General features: G+C 33.4%; 1 long non-coding RNA gene across 2 annotated transcripts; it reads left to right on the forward strand.

Moving 5' to 3' along the window:
- The first annotated feature begins 225 nt into the window (after positions 1-225).
- LOC141679127 (uncharacterized) lies at positions 226-1,910 on the forward strand. 2 transcript variants are annotated; one of them, XR_012558041.1, is made up of 5 exons: positions 226-622; positions 1,177-1,240; positions 1,308-1,398; positions 1,530-1,602; positions 1,674-1,910. It is a non-coding gene; the product is annotated as an uncharacterized LOC141679127 (long non-coding RNA). The 2 variants fall into 2 exon arrangements; XR_012558040.1 differs by lacking the exon at positions 226-622 and having other exon boundaries at positions 749-1,398.
- The last annotated feature ends 21,422 nt before the right edge of the window (positions 1,911-23,332 follow it).

Here is a 23,332-nt window from a genome sequence, read left to right on the forward strand (position 1 = left end):
ACAAACCGATGTAAAAGAGTTTTTGACATTGATTCGATTTAAACCGATTTTAAACATAATTACTCACATCGGTTTTGAACATGACCGTTATCTAAAACTGCTTTTTTAAAAAATAAAAAATCATGGGGCAGTTATTCCCTTTCTTTTATAATAAAAAACACGGGGGAATATTGTAGAAAATAAAATTTTAGTTCCCCCTTTCTTTACCTTTCTTTCTTTCTCCCCGACTCTCTCACAGCTCAATCTCTCTCTCTCTCTCTCTCTCTCTCTATCTCACCTCGTACACCTCTCTTTCTCTCTTTCCCCCTCTCCCTCTCTCTTGTGTATCTCCATCTCTCTCTCATCTCTCACCCCTCTCTCATCTCTTAGCCCTAGTTTTAATTATGATTACAAGCCTTAATTTTGAGAATCCTAAAATAACTCCTCAATTGAGCAAGAAAGAAGAAAATACAGCCGTAAATAATGTTATACAACCCGAATCGAGCCTTGTTTTAGAAGAATCATCCACTAACTTGTAATTCTATTTCCAAGTTAATTTGAAAAATTATTTTCATTTTTTGATTCATGTGTATTAATTTATCATATTACTCAATGCATTTGACATCACTACCTATAAACTGGGGTGAGTAATCCTTACTATTTTCTCTGTTATTTGGTGGATTTGTTATCTTCTTCATTCGGGTGTATATATGTGTATGAATTTGTGGATTATTTACTTAGTTTGTCACTATCGATGAAATAACTAGGTTTGTTGCTTAAAATGTGAATGGTTGCAAGAGTATGGTATATGAGTATATGTATTAGCCTCTGTTATGTGCTTCCTTGTTGAAATTATGTATAATGTTGTTCTAGTAGTTAGTAACCTAAGAACCCAAGGATAATGGCCCTGAAAAGCACGTTCATGCGGCATCTGTTATTAAAAATGGCTATGTTGTAGCAAAAAAGAAAGTTCATACTGGTGATGATTCATATTCATATTTTGAAGATGATTCTGATGAGGAAGATGTAATTACCATAAATTGCTTTTGTTTCTTGAATAATACTCCTTTCCCTGTGTAGAGTGCAATCCCCAAATAAATGCTACTTTGGATCACTGAATTATTTTTCCCTTCTAGTTGAGTAAACTAATTTTTTGTTTTGCTTTTGGCTTAATATTTATGACTCTTTAATAAACAGGGTGGTGATGTGCAAATGGTAGATGCATTTTCGGCAAAGTCAAATATGAAGAATGTTATAAGTGGTAATAGTGGTTGATTGTACTTTTTATGTGCCTGTACCATATGTTTAATTTAGATATTTAATTGCAGCCTAAAATCACCAATACTCCACAAGTTGAAGCTAAAGAGTCTGAACTCTTTTTATGTGCAATTTGTCCTTGAAAATTGAGGAATTCGATAAGTAAGTATATATTTTTAACGGTAATTTGTATGATCATAAAATTTTTGTCCTAAGGACCATTGTTTAATACAAGTTGATCAAAAGACTACATAGTTAGAAAGGATATAATAATGTAACATTCTTAATTGCAGGCTCTTAAACTTGTGGACATGAGATTAGGCTTGATTTGGCCTCAGAAAGGGGTCCATTTTCTCCAACGAGCAGGTAATCGTACATCCACTTTGTTTCTGTACTAAAATTTATATATTGCTTTAATGCATGATTTTTTTAAATAGACTATATTCAGCAGCGAGAATTCATACCAGGAGGGAGGTAGAGCCCCAGCTTCAACAATTTAGTGCTTGGTTTTGATACTAGTGGTGGTGAAGAACATATATTTGCATCTTGTATTTATTTGTCAATATTGACCATTGAAAATATGGAACATTTACATTTAACAGGTCCATAGTGCACTGTAAGAGCATTTCAGATAAGATGTAAATATAACTGAAGAGGGTCCATTCCCAAGGACGGTGAGGGTTCTTTGAAAGGGTGTATGTGCGCCTTCAAAATTTGTATTCATTGAAAAGTAACTAATAAAGTCAAATACTTATCCCTCTGCTTGATTGCTCCATGGCTTTTAATATATGTTTAATCTGGTGTAAGATGGCTTATATGAATTTTGGAGATACTAATGGTCTCAGTATTATTGGTTGGTGTTTGATGTGTATAATCTATAGTACTTTTACGTACAGCTGGTTGGTGTATGTTGTTGATTAGTTATGGATGGCGTATGGATATGTAGGAAAGGACTTACGTAAATAGACTAGTTTATGGCAGATGAAGTATGTAAGGAGTTTCCAATACTATAATATGACTATTGTTTAAATGATTGTTTACTTGATAATTATGCTTGTTCTTGTTTTGGAGCTTGTTAGCTTTTAATTTTTTTGGAATTTTGGTATTGTTGGAAAGTTTTCATTTATGATTGGTAAATTGATCAGTTTTAGTATGGTTGGATTGGTAACCTGGCTAGTTGGATATTTAAATATAACATATTTCTTAAAATGTGCAAACTAATGTCTATAATAAGAAAAAACAATAGTTATAATGTGTACTTTTGTGCCTAAAACTAGTGTAAATAATACACAATAACATCGATTAGGGAAATTACAGCCTGATATTAAAGCTAATAGACTACGGCTAAACACCGTTGTCTATTGTAATATTTAACATCAGTTTGCTATACGGAAACGATGTCTGAAGTGGTCTTTTACAACGCCTCAAAACCGATGTTAAAGAGGGAGAACTTTCTCTACACCCACGAAGACATCGGTTCAATTTTATTGTTACATCGGCTTAAAATTGATGTCTGTTGACGTATTTCTAGTAGTGATATGAAGATCTTGATAACAGTTTCTAGAATTACAGAAATCATCGATGTAACGACTAGTATACTTTTATATTATTTTAAAGTGTAATTATTAAATAATTCATTAAATAAAATATTTGTATTGGTTTTAATCGCTAAGTGTGGTTTTATTATTACCTATGTGTGATTTTTGGTGTACAGGTTGTTCGCGCAACTACTTATTGAGTTGTATTATTTTTGTTTCACTTTTAAAAGTGGATTTAATACAAATTTATTTGTATAAATATGTGGATTATCTCTAAAATTGTTTTTGTGGTTTTATAATTACAATAATTATTTTTGGGATTTTATAAAGTTTAGAAATCAATATTTCATCAATTATTTAGGCCTATTTAATTTTTTTGATTTCATTTATTCGTAAAATCTTTATTTAATACCAGAATTCTTTAAAAATTATGAAACTCATATTTATATAAGTTTAAAATATTTTGAGAATTTTAAAATTATTTTAATTTTCAGGATTAATTTCACCCGCACGTCGATTTGTTTAATTGTTAAAAACGGGTATAAAGTGTATTTTAGAAATTGTTTTAAAATCTTGAAAATTATGTTTTTATAAAGTTCGGGATGTTTATAAAATTTTAAGAGTATTTTGGTAATTTTGCGGGCTTTCGCTACCCGTGTATTCAGTCGGTAAAATAGCGTAGTGCATGCGAAACCGGTCTTCACGGGTAATAGTTATCAGTCAGATTACATTTGTCTAATTCTTATGAATTAGAATACACGTGTTATGTACGGTGTGCACAGCAATTTATTCAGAAAAAAGAAATCAACCCCTCCTCCCTGTTCATCATTTTCGGTTCAATCTTTCTCTAGGATCTTGTTTTTTTCTTTTTCTTTTTGATTCTCGATCACTCTTCTTTTTCCTCGTTTCTCTCCCTATACTCAGGGGAGTTCCGACCGTTTCGAACTCCGGCCATCGTCGTTATTCTGGCTACTGATCTTGGATCCAATTTTTGTTTTGCTGATTATGCCTATATATATGCATGTATGTGTGTATAATTGCTTATTCAGTTGTGAGCATATCTGTTTGCTTCGTGTGTTGGCTGTCCGGTTGCGGCCGTCTGGCTTTCGGGCAAGGCGGCCGGATGTGCGGGCGTAGTCTGTGCGTGGCGTGATGTTTTGATTGTGATGTTTATTTTTTGTTTTTCTGAATTTCGGATTAACCGAAATAGAAATTTGAGTGATTATTTTGAATTACTTGATTAACTTCTGAAGATTCGAGGTAGATATTTAAAATATTTATTCGGATTATTTGAAAATTATGAGTTAATGGGTGAAATACGCGTTGGAAACCCAAAATTAATTGGTACCCGCGAGTTTTACCGCCGTCAGCGATGAATTTCGATGAGCTGACGGTGGACTGTGATGATTTATTCTAATTCCTAATATTTTAAAATAATAAATAATTTAGTTCGTATATTATTAGTAGTCGAAATAAAAAAGTAGTAGTTAAATAAATCAGTTCGGGAATTATTTAGATTGATTGTCTGGTTGTTGGGTTGTGATGGTAATTGTAATTGTTGGTTGGGATTTGTGAAGTTGAATTGTGGTTTTTATTGATTGGGTTTGACGTCGAAGTGTTTCGACGGGATAGTCCGATAAATAAAGGAAGTGCTGCCCGATTTCCGGGAATTCAAAATACAGAAATACGGGGATTATTGGGCTGTCTAGCGAGTATATATAATTACATATATGTTTTATACGAAACATGATTGTATGTTGTGGTGAAATGTTTTGCCAAAACCAATAACCCTAATTTCGTAAAATGACGAGCATACTTATTTTCTGGAAACGAACACCGAACCGATCTTTGAGAACGTGAACCCGAATTGTTACGTGTACTATTATGTGCCTTATCACGTGTATAATATTAGTTTGCGAATATGTACGAGTCGGGAATTGTATCGTTGGGTAATTAGTTTAGTGAGGACAAGTCAAGCATATCTGGTCGTCTAACGTAGGTTATTTCGACTCTGTAGGTTCTAGTTGAAGGACTCCAGAAGTGATATCGAACTAAAGATAACCTAGTGATCAGTCGACAAGCGTAGCGAGGTTTCAAGCGAAGGACCTGAACGTTCAATTCGGATCCAGGATAGTCTGATAGTAAGGCGATAAAGTCGAGCATCCAAGTCAGTCCAAGGTCAATCGGTATTAGTTGTAAAGCTCTGCAAGGAAAGTACCCCTGACCATTCTTTTATGGCTCGGTATATATATGAATGAAATGTTGTTTATTTTAAAACAGGAACATAAACATTTTAAGTTACGTATCCCCTGTGTTTGAAAATGTTGTTAAATATGTGTTTTTGGGGAAAAGTAACTTCTGAAAATACCTATCTCTAAAGTGTGATTAAAAATGGAAAGGAGGTTTTGAATAGTGTGCTGTGACAGAATTGATTTTAACAAGAGATAGGTAAAAGTGATTTTGAAACTTGATAAAACGAATCACATATTAAATAACGTTGCGTAAGTGATTAATTCGCTTGCGCGCATTACATAACTGATTAGTCCAGCATAGTTAATCAGAGACCTAGCTAATCTCTGCGGATCCGATGATTTTGTATGAAAGCCCGATAAGCTTTCCAAGACATTTTATGTAATAGCCCGGCCAACTATCCTAGATAATTTGTGTGGAGGCCTGATCAGCCGTCCCTAGATAACATCCAATACATATCTGATTGTGATTTAGTGGTTCCTATAACGGAACAGATGATTTTGTGGTTCCAGTTTCGGAACAAGTGATTGAGGTTCCAGTAACGGAACAAATGGTTTTGGGTCCCCGTAACGGGACAAATGGTTTTATGGTTCCTGTAATAGAATGTAAGGTTTGAAAATGAAAATAGCATGCTAAAATTGAACTCTGGTATTTATGCACAGCACACGACTGTTGATTTTGTTTTATAGAGCATGCTAGTTTTGATATCCAGTTTATACCTATTTTACATGTTTCTAACAAGTTAAGAATTTTGTTCCTATAACTGCTTTACTTTAAATCATTTTTACTTGTTATTCATATAGTGGTACTGCTGAGCAATTGATTGCTCACCCTTGCAGAATGTTTTATTTATGTATTGCAGATACCTAGGGGATTCATCTGTGGTAGTCAGGGCACAGTTCCAGTTCCTTCCATGTCAGGCTCCTCTGTGGTAGCTGTGTCGGACCAAAGATGGTCTGTTGAGTTGCTGTACTAAGATAGTATTGTTCAGATTATTTGTAGTAAGTTGGTTGTTTAATAGATGTAACTAAATCATACTTTAATATAGAAAAGGTCTTGGTAAAGGGGGTCGTGGTTATGTATAATTAGTGATTTGAATTATCTTATGTTTATTATTATTGTTGTTGGTGACGTCAACTCCTGACCCCGGGGTTAAGGCCGTCACAGTTGGTATCAGAGCTACAGGTTTGAGTCCCTGATTTAGGTTAAGAGTAGAGTCAAAAGAGTGCAAGAAAGTTCATTTGTAGATATGAGTCAGCAACCTAATCAGAGGAGCGAGTCTATGAGTTTAGTCAAGGGTTTCGGAAACGTAACCCTGACGTCTATTGAGGATTGGCTGGAACTGCCCTAACCTAGAATATGTTTCCTTCATATATGTATTATTGTTAATGTCTGATAGATATTTCTAGTTTCCCTCTCGAGAATTCGAGTCCGATTGAGAGAATTCAGCTTCTGAGCAGATCTTTGATGTGTCAGCTGAAGAGACGCCTATGTTATTTCTAAATATCACATTTTATATGTTAAGGAATGTTATTGGATCGACTGTGTGACCTTGGTGAGTTCGGATAGTATGATAATAGTCAGTGGCTTCTATGACGACCAAGTTGTATAGTGAATGTGGATCAGAACGGGAGGTGGTATCTTTGAACCCTTATATTTCTTTCTTGAAACGTATTTTGTTTCCAGAGTCATTGTTTTTTATCCTATAAGTTGCTTACTTTTCCCGTGAGAAAGTTGAGAACTCAGAGTAAGCCACTTAGGGTTCTGTTGGTTCAATTATAAATCATATTTTCTCCCTCCATATTTGTAAATCTCTATTTAAACATTGTTTCTTTTCTCGGAGATTCTATCGGTTGATTGGGGCAAACAATGCATATGAGTTGACCATTTCTCTGTGTGACAAAAGGGTCTGGTGGGACGCCACCGAAGTATGTGTTGTGAGCTATGCGGTACTAAGACTGGCCATCTTATGTACTTGTATGATTACTCTCAGTTATATCTATGTCTTCTTCTCTTGTACTCCCTGTATCATTAATTCCTTGACTTTGAAATTTCATTTGAAGTCCCGAGGCAGTAAATTGTCCATAGTTTTTGTAATTAGACAGTCCTGGTTATTGGGAATAAATGAGAGTTGACTTTCAGGAAGAACGAAAGTCCTATATCAGGGTGTTATTTAAGAATGAGGGTAACAGCGAAGGTTCAAGATCTAATGGTGAAGTTATAGCCTCTGGAAAAGCAATTAAGTGGTTGGTGGATTACATGTAAGTGACAAGAAATCATCCCTAGAGGAATGGTTGGTTGAAAATTGGACTTTGGTGCCTAGAAGAGGCCAGCGTTTTATTAAGTTGACCTAATTTACCAGTCGTTCTATGCAATTGGTGGCTGATATAGCAAACCAAGTCTCCTAGTATATCAGATTAGTGTGATGTGGTAACTGAGTAGTGTCGGGAAGTTAGTCAGTTGTTGTTATATTGAGGAGCCATGTTACGGTGATTAGTTTCTTTATAATTCAGTTTCCTATACTGTTGTTGATTCTGCTACTGTTACCATTGCTATTGTTGCTAGTGTTGCTAATCTAGATATCTTTAATAAATGGATCCTAAGAATAAAGACATGGGTGTTTTGATGGGGCAGTATTTTCCTAACTCAGATACACCGTTTGAACGGTGGTATTTTGTTACACATCCTCGTTATGTTTTTAAATAAATTCCCTGTTATATTTCAGGAAAATGCCACCCAAGAAAGCTACCCAGTCTAAAGAAAATAGTAGTAGTATGGCGGAGGGTCCAGTTATAAACAAAATTCTAGACTTGTTGCGCCAGCAGCAGCAACAACAGTTGTAGTTAATCCAACATATTCAGCAGCAACAATATCAACTAGGAGAGCTAAACCAAACTACTAGTTTTAAATCCTTTCAGTCTGTTAAGCCCCCAGAGTTTAAGGGTGAAATGGATCCTGTTGTTGCCAGGAATTGGCTTAAGGAAATGGAAAAGGCATTTACCCTCATGAAAGTAAGTGATGATCTTAAGACCGATTATGCGAGTTACTTTCTTAAGAGTGAAGCAAATTATTGGTGGGAATCCACTCGTGCGTTTGAAGGAGAATGCCCTGTTTCTTGGACAAGATTTACAGAATTATTCTTGGAGAAGTATTTTCCCGATGGTTTAAGGAATCAGTTGGAAGTCAAGTTTCAAGAACTGAAACAAGGTGAAAGAAGTGTGTTAGAATATGAGGCCAAGTTTATAGAAGTGTACGGAGATTCAGAAAGCAAGGAGGTTTCAGCAAGGTTGAAGCCTGAGATTCGTAGAGGAGTTGTGGCATTGCAACTCAAGACATACTCCTCTATGGTTCAGGCCGCCCTGGTAATGAAAGTGACCAGAAGTTGGTTGTTAAGGAAGAAAGTGATAAGAAAAGGAATTCGGAAGGTGTTATGGACAAGGCAGACCAAGGAGAATCCAGTCAAGAATTTGAGAATCATTTTGGCCAAAACATGAGTAAGGGATTTCAGAGATAGAGTTTATTTCAGGTTAGGTCTAGTGTTATCTCAGTTGATTCCACTCCAGCCCAGTCAGTCAAGTTAGCAGTGGATTGCAAGTCCTGTGACAAGAGACATAGTGGTTCGTGCAAAAAGAATGTGCAATGTTTCAGATATGGTCATTAGGGTCATTATGCGTTGGAATGCAATTAAGAAAATCCAGGAGTTACGTGTCACAATTGTGGAAAGGTTGGGCATATTGCAAGGAGTTGTAGAACGGTTATTCAAGATACTACTTCCCAAGGGCCAACATCCAACACAGTTGGAGGCAGAACTTTCAAAAGGACCAAGAGATCGAGCGTATAAAATTTAGATGTAATATCATTTGATTTGACAACCTTCGAGCTAGAAGAGTTCGATGTGATTTTAGGATCGAGTTGGTTGTCTTGTAGTAAGGCAGTGAGTGGTTTTTAGAAGAAGCGAATTGTTAGTGTACAAAAGTCAATAGTAAAGTAAGTTTCTAGGTGCAGAAGCAATATAAGAAGTTCTTTCAATCATGCGAGAAAAATGAGAAATAAGAAAAGAATGTTGTTGACGAAAAGGGATGGAATATATGAGATTAATTTCCAGCTTTAATTGATGGAAATGAGTAAAAAGTGTTCGAATGTTTGGGAATTAAGTTGAAAGTGAGTACCATTTATCATCCGTAGGCAAAAGGTCAAACTGAGAGAATGATTCAGAAGATATAAGATATGTAGAGTGTATACATTTTGGATCTAAAAGGAAATTGAGGTAATCACCTATCATTAATTGAGTTTTTCTATGTTAATAGTTATTATGTCAGCATGGGAATGTTACCTTGCGAAGCCCTGTGTGGACACAAGTGTGGGTTCCCCTCTATTAAGAGAAAGTGGAAGTAGGAATGATATTAGATCCTGAGTTAATTTAGCGCACCAAGGTCGTAGTGGTGTTGATTTGGAAAAGAATTGGAACAACTCGAGATAGACAAAGAAAGAAAGCGGACTTGCACCAAAAAGTGTGGATATCGAAGTAAGATCTTTGGTATTGGCAAAATTTTCACCTTGAAAGAGATAAATTAAGTTTAAATAGAAGGGACAAGTTGAGTCCTAAATCTAGTGAACCATTCGAGGTATTGATAAATATAGATAAAGTTGCTCATGAGTTGATGTTATCATTACAACAGTATATATATAATGTGTTCTGTATGTCAATATTAAGGTGATATGCATCTGATTCGAACCAAGTCATTGATTGGGAGCCAATGGGCTCTTATCCAAATTTATTCTGCGTGGAATGATCGATCCTAGTCCTGGATCCTTAAGAGCGAGTCCTTAGGAATAAGTTTATATCCATAGTGAGTATGCTCTGAATAAATCCTCGAGTAGAAGAGTCTACCTATAAGTTAGAGTCAGATATGCTTAACAAATATCCTCACTTATTTAGTTAAATCAGATTCTGAGGACATAATCTTTTTAAGGGGGGAAGGATGTAATGACTAATATACTTTTATAGTATTTTAAAGTTTAATTATTAAATAATTAATTAAATAAAATATATTTATTGGTTTTGATCTCTAAGTGTGGTTTTATTATTACCTATGTGTGATTTTTGGTGTACAGGGTTGTTCGCGCAACTAATTATTGAGTTGTATTATTTTTGTTTCACTTTTAAAAGTGGATTTAATACAAATTTATTTGTATAAATATGTGGATTATCTCTAAAATTAGTTTTGTGGTTTTATAATTACAATAATTATTTTTGGAATTTTATAAAGTTTAGAAATCAATATTTCATCAATTATTTAGCCCTGTATAATTTTCTGATTTCATTTATTCATAAAATCCGTATTTAATTCCAGAAATCTCTAAAAATTATTAAACTTATATTTATTTAAGTTTGAAATATTTCAAGAATTTTAAAATTATTTTTCGAATTTTCGAGATTAATTTCACCCGCACGTCGATTCGATTAATTGTTAAAAACGGGTATAAAGTGTGTTTTAGAAATTGTTTTAAAATCTTGAAAATTATGTTTTTATAAAGTTCGGGATGTTTATAAAATTTTAAGAGTATTTTGGTAATTTTGCGGGCTTTCGCTAGCCGTGTATTCAGTTGTTAAAATAGCGTAGTGCAAGCGAAACTGGTCTTCACGGGGAATAGTTATCAGTCCAATTACACGTGTCTAATTCTTATGAATTAGAATACACGTGTTATGTAGGGTGTGGACAACAATTTATTCAAAAAAAAGAAATCAACCCCTCCTCCCTATTCATCATTTTCGGTTCAATATTTCTCCAGTCTCTCATTTTTTTTCTTTTCTTTTTGATTGCTCGATCACTCTTCTTCTTCCTCGTTTCTCTCCCTGTACTCAGGTGAGTTCTGGCCATTTCGAACTCCGGCCATCATCGTTATTCTGGCTACTGATCTTGGTTCCAATTTTTGTTTTGCTGATTATGCCTATATATATGCATGTATGTGTGTATAGTTCCGTATTCAGTTGTGGGCATATCTGTTTGCTTCGTGTGCTGGCCGTCCGGTTGCCGTCGTCTGGCTTTCCGGCAAGGCGGCCCGATGTGCGAGCGTATTCCATGCGTGGCGTGATGTTTTGATTGTGATGTTTATTTTTAGTTTTTCTGAATTTCGGATTAACCGAAATAGAAATTTGAGTGATTATTTTGAATTACTTGATTAACTTCTGAAAATTCGGGGTAGATATTTAAAATATTTATTCGGAGTATTTGAAAATTACGAGTTAATGGGTGAAATACGCGTTGGAAACCTAAAATTAATCGGGTACCCGCGAGTTTTACCGCCGTCAATGATTAATTTCGATGAGCTGACGGTGGACTGTGATGATTTATTCTAAATCCTAATATTTTAAAATAATAAATAATTTAGTTCGTATATTATTAGTAGTCGAAATAAAAAAAAGTAGTAGTTAAATAAATCAGTTCGGGAATTATTTAGATTGATTGTCTGGTTGTTGGGTTGTGATGGTAATTGTAATTGTTGGTTGGGATTTGTGAAGTTGAATTGTGGTTTTTATTGATTGGGTTTGACGTCGAAGTTTTTCGACGGGATAGTCCGATAAATAAAGGAAGTGCTGCCCGATTTCCGGGAAATCAAACTACAGAAATACGGGGATTATTGGGCTGTCTAGCGAGTATATATAACTACATATATATTTTATACGAAACATGATTGTTTGTTGTGGTGAAATGTTTTGCCAAAACCAATAACCTTAATTTCATAAAATGACGAGCATACGTATTTTCTGGAAACGAACACTGAACCGATCTTTGAGAACGTGAACCTGAATTTTTACGTGTACTATTACGTGCCTTATCACGTGTATAATATTAGTTTACGAATATGTACGATTCGGAAATTGTATCGTTGGGTAATTAGTTTAGTGAGGACAAGTCAAGCATACCTGGTCGTCTAACGTAGGGTATTTCGACTCTGTAGGTTCTAGTTGAAGGACTCCAGAAGTGATATCGAACTAAAAATAGCCTAGTGATCAGTCGACAAGTGTAGCGAGGTTCCAAGTGAAGGACCTGAATGTTGAAGTCGGATCTAGGATAGTCTGATAGTAAGGCGATAAAGCCGAGCATCCAAGTCAGTCCAAGGTCAATCAGTATTAGTTGTAAAGCTCTGCAAGGCAAGTTCCCCTGACCATTCTTTTATTGTTCTGTATATATAAATGAAATGTTGTTTATTTTTGAACAGGATAGAAACATTTTGAGTTACGTATCCCCTATGTTTGAAAATGTTGTTAAATATGTGTTTTTGGGGAAAAGTAACTTTTGAAAATACCTATCTCTAAAGTGTAATTAAAAATGGAAAAGAGGTTTTAAATAGAGTGCTGTGACAGAATTGATTTTAACAAGAGATAGGTAAAAGTGATTTTGAAACTGGATAAAATGAATCAGATATTGGATAACATTGCGTAAGTGGCTAATTCGGTTGCGCGCATTACATAACCGATTAGTCCAGCATAGTTAATCAGAGACCTAGCTAGTCTCTGCGGATCCGCTGATTTTGTGTGAAAGCCCGATCAGCATTCCTAGACATCTTGTGTGATAGCCCGGCAAACTATCCTAGATACTTTGTGTGGAGGCCTGTTCAGCCGTCCCTAGATAACATCCAATACATATTTGATTGTGATTTAGTGGTTCCTGCAACGGAACAGATGATTTTGTGGTTCCAGTAACGGAACAAGTGATTGAGGTTCCAGTAAGGGAACAAACGGTTTTGGGTCCCCGTAATGGAACGGAAGGTTTGAAAATGAAAATAACATGTTAAAATTGAACTCTGGTATTTATGCACAGCACGCGACTGTTGATTTTGTTTTACAGAGCATGCTAGTTTTGATATCCAGTTTATACCTATTTTACATGTTTCTAACAAGTTATGAATTTTGTTCCTATAACTGCTTTACTTTAAATCGTTTTTACTTGTTATTCATATAGTGGTACTGCTGAGCAATTGATTGCTCACCCTTGCAGAATGTTTTATTTATGTATTGCAGATACCTAGGGGATTCATCTGTGGTAGTCAGGGCACATTTTCAGTTCCTTCCATGTCAGGCTCCTCTGAGGTAGTTGTGTCGGACCAAAGATGGTCTGTTGAGTTGCTGTACTAAGATAGATGTAAACTAAATCATACTTAAACGTGGAAAAGGTCTTGGTAAAGGGGGTCGTGGTTATGTATAATTAGTGATTTGAATTATATTATGTTTATTATTATTGTTGTTGGTGATGTCAACTCCTGACCCCGGGGTTGAGGCCGTCACAATCAACCCTGAAGATTCAAGATTATCTGTCCACAAACCATTTTACAGTAAAACCTCTATAAATTAATATAGTTGGGACCAGAGAATTCTATTAATTTAGAGAGGTATTAATTAATCGATAAATTAATAATTATTAATTTATAGAGAATTTTCGGTAGCAAACAAAATTAACTTTTGATTAAATTTTTATTCACATAAATTTAAATAAAATGAATTGTACAATTTATATTTTATACTTAATTCAATTAATTCAATGTATATGAATTTAGAAAGTCAATGTAATGTACAATATATTAGATTCAAAGTCCATGTAGTGTATAAGTTAAATTCATTGTATTTTACATAGAAAATATTCAATGTATATTAGAAAAATTCAAAGTACATGAATTAATTTAATTCATTGTATTTTACATAGAAAGTATTCAATGTATGTGTAGTCATAAAATATATTATATATACTGTATATACTAGATTGGGGGAAAAATTATACAAACCAAACAATGGCTTCTCATCTAAAAGGTGTCACAAAATCAACAATGACGGATGAAGCAAGAAAAACATTATGTGAATATAAAAGAGAAAATTCATCATGCACTCAAAAAGATCTCCAGTTGTGGCTCGAGAATAAGTTTCATCTAAAAGTTAGTCAAGGTACAATATCAAATACACTGAAAAGGTCAGCAGACTATCTTGCAGCTAATTACTTGGAGAAAAGAAAAGATATTAAGCGACATAAACCAGCAAAATATCCAGATATGGAGAAGGTTCTCTATGAATGGTTTCTCCAGTACCAAGATCGTGTTAATATAACAGGAGAGCTAATTTTAGAGAAGGCAAAAGAGACCATGAAAATTTTATACCCTCAACAAGATCAGTAGCACACTTTTTCTCCCAACAATAAGGAAGATTAGGGATGAGCTTCATGTTGATTTAAATTATATGAAAAAGCAAACTACAATTGAATCATATTTTACAAAGATGTAATAGCTATATTTTTATGAATATAAGGGAATTATTAATTTATAGTTTTATTGGGACCATATTTTTATACAGGGTTTTCAAAAAAATTATTATCTTATTATCTTATCGAAATTGATCATTTTTTGAACTGGCCCAAGTCGGGACCGGACAAAATTATTAATTTAGAGAGATTATTAATTAATCGAGTATTAATTTACAGAGGTTTTACTGTATCATCAAAATGGAAAGTCTACAAATGTAGCTTGAGGAGTGCAAGATCAAGGGCTAAGGTGAACTGAACAAAGGAGGGTCACGGACCTAGAAGATTGTATGCAGATTTGATGCACTTAAAATTGAAATAGACAAAAGGACTTTAGAAAATGTGTTAGTCTATTTTAGTATAATTTTTGTAAACTGTGCATGTTGATCTATAAAACAAGTCATGGGTCCTTAGTTCACTTTAACGAAACAGATCTAAAATTTCTTGTATTCTCTCAAAAAGTAGCTATGTTCTAAAATATTCAAAAACACGGATTTGTAGCATAACTAATTTTGATATTTAATATAAAGATCAAGTAAGTTTTGATAATTGTTTTATGTGTATTCTACAGTCAACTAATTTTCACTGAAAATTTCATATAGGCTGTTGAGTTCCAAAACTTAAAATATAATCTTGAAAGCAATTTACAAACTCTAAAAGAAAAATCAAAAAACACACATTCACCTCCCTCTGTGTGCATTTCATATCTAACACAAACATCTGTGAAAAAACCTCTAACTATAAAGGTGCACGACTAAGAAACAAGATTAACATATCCAACTCCCTTATAATTTGATATTAACGCTTCACCATACATGTTCGTTGTGGAGTATAAGGGCATGAAATCTGATGAACAACACTAGTTGCAAGAAAATGATATGTTAGTCGAGAATTATCAAATTCTACCCCTTCATCAATTTTATTTTCTTTTTATTATATTTGGCATTGAATATATTGTTCAAAAGCTTGGACATCAGTAAAAAAATCTGATTCACATTGTAAAGGAATGATCTGAAGTCTATTTTGAAAATACATCAATTATAGCTGCATAAAAATAAAACTTACCAATAGATAAAACCGGAGCAGGGCCTCAAAAATCACAATTTATCTTATCATAAATATTATAAGAAGACTATTTAGACAAGCTAGAAAGAAGTTTGCTTAATTTTCTTAACTGGAAGCCATCATATATATGATTATTTTTAAAGAACCAATAAATTCAATCAATTATTTATTCTTTAATAAATCAACAATAAAAAATTGAGGATGGCCCAAACATTGATGACATAGGTATGTAATGACATATTTGAATAAAAAAGAAAAAAGTATTTCTGACTCGTTAATATAAATTACCCTTTCGTTTTCTTGTTAGAGCCGAATGATCCGTGTTTCTATTGCACAAAAACTATCATTAGTACATCTTCAATCAAAAGAAAATTGAGTTGTGAGTTGATTGGAAATTTTTCTATAATTGAGGCGCTAGAAGAACAACATAAAGAGGTAATGCATTTCTTTAATAGAGAACTTAGTAATACGTATTATTGGTAGTGAAGACCCATTTCCAATGACAATTGAATTAGATACATTATATTTAAATATATATTAACAAAATATTGTGTCCAGTCATATGGTTAAACAATCATGTGGCGTAAGTCCACCATGTATCAATAAAAAGTTATCAAAAGTTAATGCTGCAAGTGCTTGTATTAATTCATGATTATGTGCTAACTTCATTAGTAAGCACAAGCAAATTTCAGCGACGTGTCCAAGTTTGTCACAATATTAAAAAAAGCATCACGCTGTGATTCTCTTTCAGCAACAATCATCTTATGTTCACCATGTGGTAGACGTCTGCATTGTTGTGGATTAGTATCACCTTGATATTCTTGTGATTGGCCACATGGTTATTATGCTCCAAAACCTCAACCGATAAAAGAGAATGTAGTTTGATGGTTTTTACGAGTAAATGTTGGTGTTTGTTTTGGATTCAGTTGTTGGCCATAAAAGCAGATATGGTGTATGAGAAGAAAGTAAGACATCACGTTGATTTGAGAACCAATTTCAATGATGATCTAAATTTTGTAATTTTAAAAGTACTTCAAAATAGTTTGGTCTAGGAGGTTTTAGCATGCTTATGTAAAAATATCGTATTCTGGTCCAAGACTTGCGAGTAAACAATTTTTTTTCCACACACCGGTACGTCAATGACAACAAGATTATCATATAGACCTTTAGGTACCTATATGATCTGCAATATTTTTGTTTTCATCCTTTCATTAATAAGTAAGTTTTTTTCAAAGAACTCTCTTTCTCCCTTTCTCTTATGGGAGTCTTGTACATCTTATTCTTTGAGAGTTTATTAGACAGATGATGATGTGTGTAACTTAATGACGAGTTTAAGAGCCTCTTTAGAAAGGGTTCCAATTGTCCAACCTTATTGAATCCTATCTGATTTTTTTCACTCCAACAAATTCTTTTATTAATGTTGCAAAGACTTTAACTATATTTGTAGAATCTGAATGTGGAGATACAGATTTTTTGGTATAGGCGTATCTTTTGTGAGGTGATCACTAAGATCTTGGTTTTCGGATAAACTTAATACTTGTTCTCTCCATAATGGGTAGTTTGATGGAGTGAGCTTTAATGTAACAAATTTACCAACATTGAGTGATAAAAAAAACTCATCGTTGAGGTAGAAGTTAAGATCAAGCTGCTTTTATATCTAGAGAAAAAATGCAGATTTGGAGAAATTTTGTGTAATAAGTTTATGTGATATTGATCATAGTACATTAATCAAAGGCTGAATATTTACATTATACAGAAAATGCTTGTATTTTTAATCCTATATTATGCATCGTGGGGTCAAATTTTGGCTATTAAAGACAAATCTGGGGAGCAAGTTTTGGCCATAGAAGATAAATATGAGAAGTGACGAATTTTTTTATATCCTCGACTCGAAAAATGTTCCACTTGTAATAGGATTAAGGAAAAATTCATACAATTTTGTGGCAGTGTTATTATTTTACTAAGGTTTTTTGCAATACAATAGTACTTCTGAGCCCGACTTCGTGTGTCTTGATTAATAAATAATATATAAAAATAATTTACGATTCTAAGTTTACAGATTTTTTTCACAATTAAAAAATATGATATTTAGATCCCATGAATAATTATTTACTTTAACGAGTACCCATCACTTTGAGTGCAGTGTGGATAATTCTCGGCCTGCCAAGTGGACTAATATATTGATGTAAAGTGGACCATTGGTAAGATGCCACGTAGAATGTTATGCAGGTGCCCCGCGAATTTGCTTATGTGATTGTCATGTAAACCTGTGACACATAAACTAATGACTCAGCCCTAAAAATTCAACAATAATAAGGCTCACCTGTTAGTGTGCCAACACTGGGCCCCCCATATGGGACCCACAGGTGGAGCCCACCTGTCAGAGTGCCTCACATGCTTGTGGGCTCCATAAAGAGGCCACCTGTGGGCCCCTTCTGATAGTGTGCCTACTTGTCAGAGGTTCCCACATGTGGGGCCAACCATTTAGGACCAACTTGTCAGTGGGCCCCACTTGTCAAAGGTGTGAGGCTCACTTGTTTTGCAAAAGTGTAGTTTTTTTTGTAACACAATTTTTGTTGTTACCCTACATTAAAAAATGATGTATTTAAATTGTGAGGCAACGTTGAAAATTTTCAATCTACGGTAATATTTTTTGGGACAACTTACTACTTGTTTGTAATATTGCCGAAAGTCATTTATGGCATAACGTTAATTTTAGTTATTGTTAAAGGGCTAGTGGGAAATTGATGATTAGATGGATTGTAATTTTGTATTGTGCTGCTTTGGTTGATCCACAAAACTCAATAATCTGGTGTTCCGTCGTGATTAATTTATATATTTCAGTATGCCATTAAAAAAGATTAGATTTGTTATTGGTTTATATTAAAAACCTGAATTTAAAATCGCTTATTTTTATATGAATATATATATATGTTATTAAATGAGTCGAGCCTTAGAACCGGAAGCATTTTGGTTCATTTTTTAGTCGTAGATGTTAGTTGAATTGATAGGATTATCCTTGTTTATTTTAACATACCAACTTATATCTAAAAGCCTGATTTCAGTTTCTATTAGAACACGAAGTATAAACATAGAAAAATAAGAAGTGACTACTTTCGTGAAGAGGATCGTATTAACTTGGGCTTTGAGGAGAATTTCTAGTCATAATTACATAGTATTTTCTAATATCACATTTTTGTAAGTGCGTAATATTTTTAGTCTTTCGACGTTTTTGTTTGCTGTTTTAATAAACATTTAGTAAGATCAAAGTGCGTGTTAAAAAGGATATTTAAATAGGAAGGAACAAAGAATAACTAAGACTTATTGTCGATTTTAGATGTTGGAGTTTATAATCACACCAATGTTGTAGTGTACACATAAATGATTACAAAATAAAGATAACAACTCAATTATTTATCTATACTCGAAGATCGAAATTATTCATTTTTCGGCAACTCCTTCTTCATTGTATCTTGAAGTGGGCTCGACGTATGATAAATTCTTTTGATTCTTTGTTGATGATACTACACCCAACTTTAAGGGGAGAAATTTTATACGGTGGCGTGGTAGACTGAGCAGTGACATCTAATTTAATAAGAAAATGCAAATTTATATATTTAGGCGGAATGCAACGTTCGAGTTTAAAATATAGCTTATTTTTATATAAATCGAACATTATATTTTGAGATGTAGATTTATTCAAAATAATATACAGGAGTAATATCCTTTAAACCAATTATTTCTTGGTAGCTCGAAAGAGTAGAATTGGACTTCATATTTAAATTTTCAGACCTATACGTATTATATTTATTAATAAAAAATCTTAAATTATACGAAATATAATTATTATAACATCAAACTGGGATATAGTCACATTAGACACTTGATTTTTTACTGAATTTTTTGGATGATGATTATGTAAAACAAAATATATATTTACCGCATGTATGATGACAATTAATGATTATAACTATGGCTTTCCGTTTAGAAACTTGGGGAAAATAGTAAATGAAGTAAAAAAATATGCAAATATATAAAAAATACATTTAGACTTAGTACTATTATAATTAATATCATCACGCTCATTGTTACCAGCCGTTTGTACTACTGGCTCATCATTAGGAGTATTACGGGTATCTTGTCGGGGCTACATTGGCTCTTGGGTGCCTAAAAAAATCTTCAAATAAAATTTATTTTAATATCTATGTAGACATTGCATGCAATTATATATTGAGTGAATATTGTTATTTACCTGCATAGAAAGATTGTTAATCTTCTAAAGGAATGAAGTAGATAAGCCAGCATCTGAAAAACATAAAGAAAAATTGATCATTAGATATGATGATACTTAGATAAGCAAGTATATTAATCATTCTTGTTGATTACTTGACTTCTTGATGGGCTAGGTTCAAGACCATCATCATTAGCCATCAGTGTTAAATTCACATATTCAGCTTCTTCATCTGAGTCATCTTCATCTGCCTAGTGCTTTCCCTTGGAAATGAAAACTTTCTCCTTTTGTCTTAAGAGATCAAAATATTTTTTCTTGTAATCAACAGCTTCATTACTTCTAGGATTCTTTGGCTTTCTGCACTCATTTGCGAAGTGTCAAGCTATTTCACAATTATAGCATTTGAATTTGGATTTCCCAACCAAATTTCTATTAGTGTTGAACTCCGTGTTTAATATCTTAGAGAAATATTTTCTTTTAAATTTCAAGTAAGAAATTTTTTTTGAGAGAAATTCCAAATGTTCATCTAGCTCTTCAAGCTCATCAATTAAGGAGGAGTCACTCTCAATCTCAACAGTTTTGGCTTTTCCTTTTGAAGATTTTGGATTTCATTCCTCAGCTTCATTTGTTGCAGATTCCACCTTGGTTTCCACTTGCTTCTCATAGTAATTTGATGCAACAAGGGCTACAGATCTGTCTATCCTTTGACCCTTTTCAATTTCTTTATCCCGTTGCATTTCCATCTCATAAGTTTTTAGGACTCCGTATAGTCTGTCAAGAGTATATTCCTTATAATAATATGAGTTTCTGAGAGAGACAGTTGTTGACTTCCATTCCTTTGGAATAAATCTCAAAAACTTCAGATTAGAATCTTTAACTAGATAGACCTTTCTATGCAACTTCATGTCATTCAATAGTTTCTGGAATTTGTTGAATATTTCACTCAAACCTTCACCAGAAATAGAGTGAAAGTACTTTCACTGTTGTATGAGAACTTGCATCTTGTTCAATCTGACTTATTCATATACTTCACAAAGAGTTTGAATGGTACCCATACATCCTTTGTTGTACAACAGTTCATGACACACTCAAACATGTCAGAGTCTATACCATTAAGCATGATCTTCATAGTCCTCTTATCTCTCTTGACTTCTTCCAGATCTTTTAGTGAGTAGTTGTAACACCCCCAGATCCGGGGTCGGGGATCCGGGTCGTCACGAGTTCCATTTCCCTTAATAACACCCAATCTTAATAATTACTCAACTACTCTGTACTGTGACCCCACAATAAACACACACACCACACGTTATAGTCTCAGAGATGAACATCCAAAAATAACCACAAGTCATTTTATTCCATAATTATCTGCCAATACACCTTAAAAGGTTTTCTGAATAAATTTACATTTCTTTGCCATTATTACAATTCATAAATATAAATAAATCTGGTCCATCAAAAGTTGAAAGCCTAGCCTATTGGTAGTTCCTACCTCAGCTACGGCGGCATCAATGCTTCTAGAAAACTGCGGAACGTCTCCTAATCGCTTGCGAATCGGGAGCTTGGTTCTGTTCATCTTTTCTATTTGTTGTTGTGTGATGAAAGAAGAAAGCAAGGGTGAGCAGCAAGCCCACCAAAATAATATGTATAATGATTAATAGTATATGAGTCTACTCATAATACTCATGAAAATCTTGGTCAAAAGAAATGAACCAAGTTTGATATCTTAATGCGATGAAGTCGCAAAATATTCAGTATATATACATATATACTTTTCAAAATAATGGAAGTCCTCTTCCATGCATAATATACACAAAGTCCCATTGTATAACTGTATAAAAAATATCGTTGCAAGGTGATCTCATATATCTAACCTTGTCTCAACGTTTTTCTGAAAATCTTTGTCATTCATAAGACAATTATTAATTAGATATAAGTTTAAAAGATGAAGTTACCAAATACTTCGCTACACTTATATCATTCCCAAATACTACTTGAACTACCACCGTTCAAGTTATAATCAATTTCAAAAGTTCATCCCACTGATGAGACCACAAGATAAGACTTGAATAGATTCAATCTTTGAAATATTATTGAATGAAAAAGTTATGAGATACTTTATTTAGTCCCGATATATATATATCCACATATATATATCCCTTTAAACATTTCCTGGAATCTCTGTTATGCAAAGTATGAACAGAGTTTGAAACATCCAATGAATTTTGGAAAGGAAAAGAATTTTGGCATAAACCCGATATCTCGCTGATCAGGCAAAGATACCAATAAGTAACCTTTTCTACTGTAGATGGATGAATTCCTCACCGGTCATCACCCTGGCCGCATTAGGACCTTGCGCTAGACCGTACCCCGGCCCCTCACGCGTTGATGGACTGCCACCCAGCCACTTACACAATAATAGACCGTACCCCGGCCTGTCGCTTATGCCGACTCAATGAGATGGGCTTACTTCCCGAACGTTGGGCAAGTAATCAATTCATTTACCAAATCTGCAACCTCGTTGCGAATATAAAATACACCACAGAGCCGGATTCCCCAGGTTTTGAGCGAGTATTTAAATCCCCTTTAAAAAGGAAGATCTTAAATATAAAAATGAGTTTTGGGATCCGCTCTGACTTTTAAAAATCATTTTGAAGACTCGAAAACACTTTAAAGAGTGTTTGGAGTAAGGCTGATTTAATGAAGTAAATCAGTCCCCAGAATATTAGAAAATATCTGAATATTATTAATTAAATAATATTCCCATAAAGAATAATCTTTATAAAAATAATTGAAGTAGAAGTATTAAAATTTATACTTGAAACGAGTATTAAATAACCAAAGATATACTTATGTGAAAGTATTATCTTTATTTGAATAATCGAAAATAAGTTTGATTATTTACACCTTATTCTTTAATAAAATAAAGAATATATCTCAGCAAATAATCGGAGTCATAGATCCTCAAATGAATATTCAAATAATATTCAATAAATAAAATAAGCTGAGTCATAATACCTCGAATGAATATTATAAATAATATTCATTAAATAAAATAAAGGAGTCATACATCCTCAAATGAATATTCAAATAATATTCAATAAATAAAATAAGCTGAGTCATAATACCTCGAATGAATATTATAAATAATATTCATTAAATAAAATAAAGGAGTCATACATCCTCAAATGAATATTCAATAATATTCAATAAATAATATAAAAGGAGTCATAAGCCCTCGAATGAATATTCAAATATTATTTAATAAATAATATAAAAGGAGTCATAAGTCCTCGAATGAATGTTCAAATATTATTCAATAAATAATATAAAGATGAAGTAATCGTATAAACCTTATTCGATTAATAGTTTGGAAAACTATAACCATATATATATATAAATATATATATATATATATATCCATATCCATATAAAATCTACTCGGGATCCTCGACTCCCGGTTTTAGAAAATATTTTCACCTTTGGGTCCCTATACTAAGGGTATATGCAAGATACCGCTATCCTCTAGCATAGGTGTTATGCAACTATAAGCATTGAAATCAACAGATAGATAACCAGATTACGAAGCAGACATGCATATATACCATATTAGCATACTCCAATATATTGCAAAATTTGCTAATAACAATCATGCAATATCACAAGATAATGCATATACATATATTTACATCACAACAACAGTATAACGGGTAGAAAACTTGCCT

This window comes from Apium graveolens, chromosome 8, assembly GCF_009905375.1.
Source record: "Apium graveolens cultivar Ventura chromosome 8, ASM990537v1, whole genome shotgun sequence".
NCBI classification, from domain to species: domain Eukaryota; kingdom Viridiplantae; phylum Streptophyta; class Magnoliopsida; order Apiales; family Apiaceae; genus Apium; species Apium graveolens.